General features: G+C 43.7%; 1 long non-coding RNA gene across 1 annotated transcript; it reads right to left on the bottom strand.

Moving 5' to 3' along the window:
• Positions 1 to 284: 284 nt before the first annotated feature.
• LOC138953848 (uncharacterized) lies at positions 285 to 8553 on the bottom strand. Its single transcript, XR_011451621.1, has 3 exons — positions 8390 to 8553; positions 6266 to 6376; positions 285 to 2262 (listed from the first exon to the last, which is right to left on the bottom strand). It is a non-coding gene; the product is annotated as an uncharacterized lncRNA (long non-coding RNA).
• Positions 8554 to 8746: the final 193 nt, after the last annotated feature.

Here is an 8746-nt window from a genome sequence, read left to right as displayed (position 1 = left end):
CATTCCGCGATCGTCACCTGTGTTTCTGTTGAAGCTCCTGGAGTGACTCAGAATGTGTGTTGCCGTGTTCCACTCCCTTTTCGTTTTTTTCTTTTCTTCAAGCAAGACAGATAGTCATTGTAAATTTATCTGTGAGATTTCATTCAATTTTATTTGGGTTTAAACCGTTTTAATGACATTAAAATCATTTAAAGCTGTCGGTGTTGCTGTGTGTAGATTTCATTTATTTGTGCGAGTGCGTGCAGTTTGCATCGATGGTGCGATTAGTTTGAAAAATGTTCCGATTACATTCCTCTTGACAACCTCAATTTCAAAATGAGCCCCTGTTATATTGTGGTTTTTTTTTGCTTAACGCCCAGCCGACCACGAAGGGCCATATCAGGGCGGTGCTGGTTTGACATATAACGTGCGCCACACACAAGACAGAAGTCGCAGCACACAAGACAGAAGTCGCAGCACAGGCTTCATGTCTCACCCAGTCACATTCTTCTGACACCGGACCAACCAGTCCTAGCACTAACCCCATAATGCCTGACGCCAGGCGGAGCAGCCACTAGATTGCCAATTTTAAAGTCTTAGGTATGACCTGGCCGGGGTTCGAACCCACGACCTCCCGATCACGGGGCGGACGCCTTACCACTAGGCCAACCGTGCCTGTGCCACTGTTATATGGTAAGATGTAATGAATAGGTTTGCTCTACATATTGCACCAACAGGCCAGCAAGTTGTCTCAATCTCTGTGCTATGTCATTTTTTCTAGCTGGTCCATATTTCTTCAGTAAGCTTTCGCCAAAAAGCAACAACATGCTGTCTTTGCCCACAACTTCAGCTAGTCCATCTTAAAACCGTGTCTTCATTTAGTGCTGAAGCTTTGTTCGCACATTCATACATGTTCTATTGTTGAGACAAGTATTTTGGTTAATTGCGGCTTGAATTATCTTCCCTGACGGATACATGCCTTTTTGAAGGAGATGCCCAAAACCATTTATTAAAGTTTGTATTTCAGCATGAGACCAGCTTGAATTTACGCTTGTCTTCATGAGCTTTGTCAACCTCTGCCTTTAATTATTTTTTTTTGTTTGTTTATTTTTTGCTTAACGTCCAGCCGACTACGCAGAGCCATATCAGGACGAGGAAGGGGGGGATGAAGGGGGCCCACTTGTCAAGCGATTCCTGTTTACAAATGCACTAACCCATTACTTGTGTCCCAGCAGGCTTTAGTAAAACTAAATTAATACCTACTGGAAGATTACCAGTTTCCAGTATGTTAAAATAGGCTTAACCTATCTACTGCTGGACTTACATCAGAACACTAACAGATTAAACTATACATGAATCGCGAGACAAGCGGCAAGAGAAGAGATTTTTGGAAAACATACAGGTGAATGAGCAAGATTAAGGCAGAAAAAAGAAAAGAATTCATGAAGAAAAAGAGAGCATGACAGGAAAGAGGAACCAAAAATCTACCTAACAGCAAACTAGAAAGCTCCTGCGGTTCCAAAAACAGGAGGGGCCTTTAATTTCTTAACCGCAGTGCCCCACTGCGGGAGCCTTTAATTAGGTAATAAACAATGCATGTTATTAGTAGTAGCAAAAGTATTTAGATATTATAAGAGTATGTCCACTAGAACCCGACATGTAGCATCTATATATAAATAAAATTTAAATAATATTGTGGCGGTTTCTGCGACTTCCATTACTCGCGCAGAAGCGTCTGATTGGAGAAACTAGAGGTCAAAGTATGTACCAAAATGTTGCTAACTTGACGTTGAGCAATGTAAAATAACATATTTTTTTTAAACAAACTTTGAACTCGAATTTCTCCAATCAGAAGATTCTGCACGAGTAATGGAAGTCGCAGAAACCGTCACATATGATGGTGGCGGTATAAACATACCAAGCGGTTCTGCATGTGTGCGACATGTGTAGTCGCAATCCTTGACGGAGGAGTCATCGCTCCCCAAATCACCCACGATGCCGGTGTTGTCATTGCCCAAATCACCCACGATGCCGGTGTCGTCATTGCCCAAATCAGCCACGATGACGGTGTCGTCATTGCCCAAATCAGCCACGAATTGCCCAAATCACCCACGATGCCGGTGTCGTCATTGCCCAAATCACCCACGATGCCAGTGTCGTCATTGCCCAAATCACCCACGATGCCAGTGTCTTCATTGCCCAAATCACCCACGATGCCAGTGTCGTCATTGCCCAAATCACCCACGATGCCGGTGTTGTCATTGCCCAAATCACCATGACCAACTGAAACAAAGATTAGTTTAAAATTATAGAATCTTTGCTTATTGTTGATTTATAACACCGACACAAGACAGACGATGGACCTTCTTGACTGTCACGACCTCAAACAGCATGTAGACGCTCCCACACGCAAAACACACATCATTGACTGGATTGTCACCCACGAGTCCACTGACCTGGTGTACGACATCCTGCTGAATGACTACCTCAGATCCGATCATTCTGCAGTTTTGTTCTCTCTTAAGATGGCCAAACCATCCAAACAGAAAAAGCGCGTAGTCCGCCGTAACCTCAAAGAAGTTAACACTGACACATTTCGCGCAGAAGCAGCCCGCCGACTGCTTGATCCTCCGGTATCCTCAGACCCTGTACGTCATTACGACTCCACTCTCAGCACACTTCTTGACGAACATGCACCCGCAAAAACCAAACTCATCGTAGATTGGCCTTCTGCACCCTCGATCACAGCTGAAGTTAAGTATACAAAACAGTTGCGTCGCCGAGCAGAGAGGAAGTTGCGAACCTCAAAGCTGGTAGTTGACAGACAGATTTACAACAAGCAAATGGAACATGCTCAGACACTCATCGCAGACGCCAAACAATCGCACTACAGCACCAAAATCTGTGAAACAACCTCTGCCAAAACACTCTTCTCCACAGTGAATGACCTTGTTGGCTGCTCTTCTGCTTCTCCCTTGCCCAACAACATCGACCCCTCCAAACTGTCGCAAGCTTTCTCTGATTACTTCCATAACAAGATCCAAACCATCCGTGACAAACTAGACAAAATCCCACACCAAAACTCTGAAACTTCTCCTGCATTTACAGGCACTCCCTTCACACACTTTCAGCCTCTCACTCTCACTGACCTGGAGAAAGTCCTCAAAGAAATGACCTTGAAAACCTGTGACCTTGACCCTCTTCCCACACAACTCTACTCTGACTGTCTTCCTGAACTCCTCCCTTCTATTCTCAAAATCATCAACACTTCTCTGCAAACAGGCACTGTCCCCAACTCCTTTAAGACTGCTATTGTCAAACATCTACTGAAGAAACCATCGCTCGACCCAAACACTCTCAGCAACTACCGCCCTGTCTCAAACCTTTCCTTCATCTCCAAACTCCTTGAAAGAGTCGTCCTAAAACAACTCAACTCTCACCTTCTTTGCAACAATCTTCTCTCTCCGCTTCAATCTGCCTATCGTCCTCACCACTCCACCGAAACTGCCCTTCTCAAAATCACTACTGATCTCCTCCTTGCCACTGACCAAGCTGAAATCTCTGCCGTCGCTCTACTTGATCTATCAGCGGCCTTTGACACAGTCGACCACAACATCCTCCTTCAACGCCTTCAGTACACCTTTGGTATCCATAGCACAGCTCTTTCTTGGTTCTCTTCTTATTTCACCGACCGCTACCAGACTGTTTCGATTGACAAACTGAACTCTGACCCCATCAGGCTTGAGTGCGGAGTCCCTCAGGGCTCAGTCCTTGGGCCTGTACTAATTACTCTCTACACTCAACCTCTTGACCACATCCTTGACCGACACAACGTTCTCCACCACTCTTTTGCCGACGACTCTCAACTTCACAACAGCTCTTCCCCTGACCAGTCTGAATCTCTTCTTTCCTCTATCTCTGACACTATCACTGACGTGCAGAATTGGATGACAGAAATCAAACTTCAGCTCAATAGCAACAAAACTGAAGCTATCCTAATAGGCACTACATCCAAACTCTCCAAAGCCACTTCCGACTCTCTTCAACTCTCTGACTCTTCTGTCCCTCTGTCTTCTGCTGTCAAAAACCTCGGAGTCACTCTAGACAACACCCTTTCCATGAAACAACACATCTCTTCTGTCTCTCGCACCTGCTACTTCCAACTCCGCCGCATCGCCACTATCCGCAAGTACCTCACCACAGATGCTACCGCCAAACTGGTCACGTCCACCATTCTCTCACGTCTTGACTATTGTAACTCTCTCTTGGCGGGTCTTCCCTCTTCTTCTATCTCTCGTCTCCAACGCATTCAAAATAGCTCTGCCCGTCTTGCCTTACGAAAGAAAAAGGGAGATCATATCACCCCCCTCCTAAATCAGCTCCACTGGTTGCCCGTTCCTGCCCGTATCACATACAAAATCAACACTCTCACCTACAAATGCCTCCATGGTCTCGCCCCTGCCTATCTCTCCGACTCTCTCTCTCTCTATGTCCCTTCACGAGCACTCAGATCATCTGCCGACTCCCTCAAGCTCAACATCCCCCACACCAAACTCAAAACAGCAGGTCAACGCTCATTTTCTTTCCAAGCACCTAGCCAATGGAACACACTACCTCTCCCCCTCCGTCAACAACAGTCCCTCGAATCATTCAAATCTGCACTCAAGACATTCCTTTTTTCCACATAATCCATGCATTCTACACTGCCCCCACCCCAATACAATACAATACAATACAATAACTTTATTAATCTCTAAAAGAGAAATTACATTGCTGAGCGTTTGTGTCCGTAATAATAACATACATAAAACATTCAAAATAAACATTTGTTCTTTGTCCTGAGAAAATATAGCACATTGGTTATCACATAAGAAAGTATATTAAAAATAAATTAACATGCATTCACCATCAACAATGCACAAAAGAAAGTCAGCACCTTGCCGGTTATCACATATTGTCTAAGAGAGTAGAATAAGAGTATATAATCATGCAAAACAAAATCAACAATACTGAAACAATACAGAACACTGACCCCGTGCATCAGAGCGACAACACCAGCATCTACCGCCCCACCTGAGAATTGAAGATGTGAATTGCAGATGGAATGAACGAATTTCTGTAGCGTGTGGATCTTGCGGTTGGTTGTCTGAATCTGTTGCTCCTGTCTGTCCGTCTACTGTCAAATTCCGGTCTGAGTGGGTGCGAGTCGTCAGCCAAAATCTTCTGTACCTTGTCAGTCAGTCGTCGTTCATGTGTTGATGTGAAATTGTCCTGCTTCCTCCCAACCACCCACTTGCTTTCCTGATGAATTTATCTAATCTATCCCTGTCTTGCTTGTTGATGTTGCCACCCCAACACACGGAGCCAAAGTACAACACACTATTGCACGTTGAAGTGTAAAACATCTGAAGGATTTCTTGTCTGCAGATGTTAAAAGACCTGAGTTTTCTCAAAAAGTACAGGCGAGAGTGGAGTTTCTTCACAAGGGCATCAGAGTTTGGTTTCCATGTCAACTTATTGTCTATAATCACCCCCAAATACCTATACTGCTCTACCTTCTCTACGACCTCCCCCTTGATCACTATCTCCCTGTGTACATGTTCCCCCCTCCTGTTGTCCATTATCATTGTCCATCCCACCTTGAATAACTGTACATATTTTAATGGTTGCTGGTGTGTGTGTGTGTGTTGGTGACTTTAAGTCTCCGTGTGTGTGAATGAGTGTATGTGCGCCTTGAGTCGCCTGTTGGGGAGATATGTGCGCGTTATAAATATTCGTATTATTATTATTATTTATGTCAAACACTCTACCGTACCTCGAAATGTTTTAGCTCTTTGCTCAAGTGCTATTATTATTATTATTAGCATTGCTTAACGTCTAGCCGACTACGGAGAGCCTTCTCAAGATATCCCCATGCTGCCAACTAAAAAACAACAAAAAACATCATTGGCGGTCTGTCACTAGCCCCGTAGATGAACCCGACATGTAGCATCTATATATAAATAAAATTTAAATAATATTGTGGCGGTTTCTGCGACTTCCATTACTCGTGCAGAAGCTTCTGATTGGAGAAACTACAGGTCAAAGTTTGTCCCAAAATGTGTTATTATTATTTCACGTTGCTTAACATCTAGCCTGTGTTGCTAACTGGATGTTGAGCAATGTGAAATAATAATAAGAACATTTGGGAACAAGCTTTGACCTCGAGTTTCTCCAATCAGAAGTTCTGCACGAGTAGTGGAAGTCTCAGAAACCGTCACTTATGATGGTGGCGGTATAAACATACCAAGCGGTTCTGCATGTGTGCTCGTCACGTCGCAATCCTTGACGGAGGGGTCATCGCTGCCCAAATCACCCACGATGCCGGTGTTGTCATTGCCCAAATCACCATGACCAACTGAAACAAAGATTAGTTTAAAATTATAGAATCTTTGCTAATTATTGATTTATGTCACTCTATCGTAAATAAGAACAAAAAGTCCCAGTCTCTAGGCTGGGGAGGATGGAATCTGTGGCATCCCGGAGGCCGTCATTGCCCCCACGACTTCAAAGAGAGAGAGAGAGAGAGAGAGAGAGAGAGAGAGAGAGAGAGAGAGAGAGACTTCAAAGAGAGAGAGAGAGACTTCAAAGAGAGAGAGAGAGAGAGAGAGCGAGAGAGAGAGAGAGAGAGAGAGAGAGAGAGAGAGAGAGAGAGAGAGAGAGAGAGAGAGAGAGAGAGAGAGAGAACCAACGTATGGTTCCTGATGGCTTTCTTGCCTGAAGAGTGAAGTCAGGTGTATGTAATTTCATCGTTGCATGCACAACAGAAACTTCTTAATCATAAACTCCATTATCTTTTTGAGAATCTAACTCCTTCATCCACTTCCAAGACCATTTATTTGGATGTTTTGCCTCACTTGGCAACTTGTCGTCAAGCTGATTTGCACATGGGTCTCCATTCTTGAAAAAATCCACGCTTTCACTTATCGTGGTGGCCATTTTGAATGTAAAACAGGAAGTGACCACAAAGGGAAGCAAAGACTTGTGGGAGAAAAAGTGAATCTTTTTGAGACAAGTGAGGCCCTGATAAGGATGTTTAGGGAAAATGTAACTTTTGAAAACATAGGTAAATGTAAACATCCTTGTCAGGGCCTCACTTGTCTCAAAAAGATTGCAAGCGCTTACGATCTGCAACGCTGGGTTGTGACGAAATTATATTTATTATATCGCGCATGCACAAGATGTTTGAAAATGCGGGAATTGGTATTTCTTTGCGTGAAAAGGCGCGCATCCAAATTTTATTTTTGCGGGATTTCTTTCATATTTGCGGGAATGCGCGGTCTAGAATCGACACTGCGACAGATCAAAACGTGTCAGAAGGTTTTTGCCAGAATGGAAGGACGAATTTCCTTGGTTAGATTTCGACAGTGGAGTGTGCGTGAGCGCAACTCCATGACTGTGTGTAGGGGTGGGGACGAGTTTTTGCATTCAGATTGTGGGTAACCTGATTTTTGTGCGGGTAAGTTAAAAATGACATGTTACATACCCGGGGAAAGCTGAATTGACAAAAATGTGGCCACCCCTGCGTCCCGTGACAGTAAGGTGGGTTCGTATCATGAAGGAGTTAACAAAAGTGACATTTAGCCCTAATGACAGTGAGGGGCGACATTTGTATTATAGCCTACAACAATACAAATGTCGCCCCTCACTGTCATCAAAGGGTACGAGTCGTGCATCCCTCTCATTACTAGTACTATTGATTGCCAGCACTAAGAAAACTATTAGGAAAGGTGTATTTTTCAAATAAGTCCAGAGGCTATTTAATTTAGTAGCAATGGACTTCAGACTTTTTATGGAAGAGAACAAATTCCAAAATGATAGGTTTTAAATCGTTTTAAGTAGGGCTAGGCGAGGCGCTCTCTTGCCAACATTGCGTCATAATCTGAAAGGTTCCGCGACGCAATATTCCTGATCCTGATACTTAGCTGCGTCGATATCATCGGAAAATGCACTTTCCAAACCTACTTGTGATATAGACTGCGCACATTTCTTTGCAACCAAACAGCGCCGAAACTCAATTATGTAAGACAGATCTCTTACTTTATCAACATCAGTGGTTGTCTATTGACAACTTGATGCGGCATGCGTGTTCAGATTGTTACGCGAAGCTGTGGTTCACTCTCCCATCTCTGTCAAAATGGCGGAAGGCCGAATCAAGCCACCAGCCACACGTCACTTCCGGAGAGGGACATTATTTTCTTTCGTTTTCTCCCGAGCTTTTGAGAATACGGTTAGAAAAGTGAGTCATTATCTTCACTGGAACATATTGAATACGAACTCTAGCGCATAAGTCATTAAATTGAAAGAAGAAAGAGAAACAAATGGTTATTTCAGTATTTTTTTTTACCATGGAGACAGCCTTTAAACTTACCACAGATATGTCGTCAGGACATGAATCCAGCCAATGTGTGACTTTCGTGGTCTCGTATACACATGGAATTGCGAAGTTCTGAAGACATGGGCTTGTGAAGTTGTGTTGAAGTGGACTTGGACGGGATTTGTCGTGTTCTGTAGACCCAAAACACTGATTTGTACATTCATGTGTTTGGAAAACACAGGATTTCCATTTCGTAAAGTTTTCAATCAAGCCGCCATTCGTGTTTCAATTTCAGCTACTTGAATCTAGTTTTGCCTTTCCATATTTGGCTAATCATATGAGCTATTAAAGGGGCACGCCATAGCTATAGTTCGGACAATTTGCATCGAGTCTATCAGAATCCTCACCTTC

Source organism: Littorina saxatilis, linkage group LG17 (genome assembly GCF_037325665.1).
Source record: "Littorina saxatilis isolate snail1 linkage group LG17, US_GU_Lsax_2.0, whole genome shotgun sequence".
Classification (NCBI taxonomy): domain Eukaryota; kingdom Metazoa; phylum Mollusca; class Gastropoda; order Littorinimorpha; family Littorinidae; genus Littorina; species Littorina saxatilis.
Note: the sequence above shows the minus strand (reverse complement) of the source record. Positions and strands in the feature narration are given on the sequence as shown.